Source organism: Echinops telfairi, unplaced genomic scaffold (genome assembly GCF_000313985.2).
Source record: "Echinops telfairi isolate 266 unplaced genomic scaffold, ASM31398v2 ScPeMD7_5868;HRSCAF=6743_1, whole genome shotgun sequence".
Classification (NCBI taxonomy): Eukaryota; Metazoa; Chordata; class Mammalia; order Afrosoricida; family Tenrecidae; genus Echinops; species Echinops telfairi.
The window spans coordinates 3170645-3171997 of NW_022109768.1; positions in this window are offsets into that span (position 1 = coordinate 3170645).

Below are 1353 nucleotides of genomic sequence, written 5' to 3' on the forward strand. Positions count from 1 at the left end.
GGCATCACCTTCATCCTCGAAAAGAACATTCCGCGATCGACCTTGAATTACAATGCTGCCTGGGATAGGGTACTGCCTACTGGTCTATGAGGTCACATGTTGGGCTGCTAACTGCAGAGTCAGCAGTTCAAAATCACCGGCTTCTCTGCTGGAGAAAGGCAAGCCTTTCTACTCCCATAAAGAGTTACCATCTCAGAAACCCACCAGGGCACCTTGACTCTGTCCTCTAGGGCCTTTATGAATCAGAACCAACTCAATGGCAGTGAGTATGAGCATAACCAGTTCATACAATAATTAACCAATCACTAAAGCTAGTGATGAAGAAATTGAAGGGTTCAATTTCTTTTGTCTGTAGTCGGAAAGCTAAAATCGCATGATAGAATTTTGCAAGACCAATTACGTCTTCATTGTGGACACCTTTCATCAACAACATAAATGTTGACTGTAACATGAACCTTACCAGATGGAAAACAGAGAAATCAAAATTGACTACATCTGTGGGAAAAGATGATGGAGAAACCCAATATCATCAGCCAAAACAAGGCTATGAGCCAAGTATGGAAAAGACTATGAATTTCTCATATGTAAGTTTGAGTTGAAGCTAAAGAAAATTAATGCAAATCCACAAAAGCCAAAATACACCTTGAGTCTTTCCCACTTAAATTTAGAGAACATCTGAAGAACAGATCTGATGCATTGAAGATTAATGGCAAAAGATCAGATGAGTTGTGGTATGATTTCAAGAACATCTTAAATGAAGAAAGCAAAAAGTCATTAAAAAGTAAACAAAGTAAAGCATTATAATGAAATGTGCAAATATTCGGAGTTTGAAAACCAGAAAGGATGAACATGTTCACCATTTCTAAGCAGAAGGGATTGAAGAAAAATTCAAGACTCTAGTTGCAATATTGAAAGATTCTATGGGGAAAATATCATAGTGATCCTATAGATTTATGAGTTGGAATCAACTGGATAGCAGTAAGTTTAGTTTGGAGTGTCTGAGCAAAGTATTGAATGTTGTAGAAATCATCAAAAGAAGATGGCCCAACTAGAAGGTAGATAATTGTGAACATGGGTGAAGTTGAAGACAATATATAATAAGAAGGAGGATGATAAAAATATTGGAGGCAGGGGAAGACACTGGGAGGTTTGTAAAAGTTAAAAGCATCAGAGGCAAATGCTGTTTATACATAAATCTACAATAATTGTGCTCCAAAAGTAGATGCTTAATAAATACACAGACTGAACAGATGGGAGGGGGGGAGTGGGACCATGTAGTGCAAATCTATGTAAGTATTTTTTTCATATGCTTAAGATGAACTTGTATTTCACTAATAACTCCAAGTCCATGTC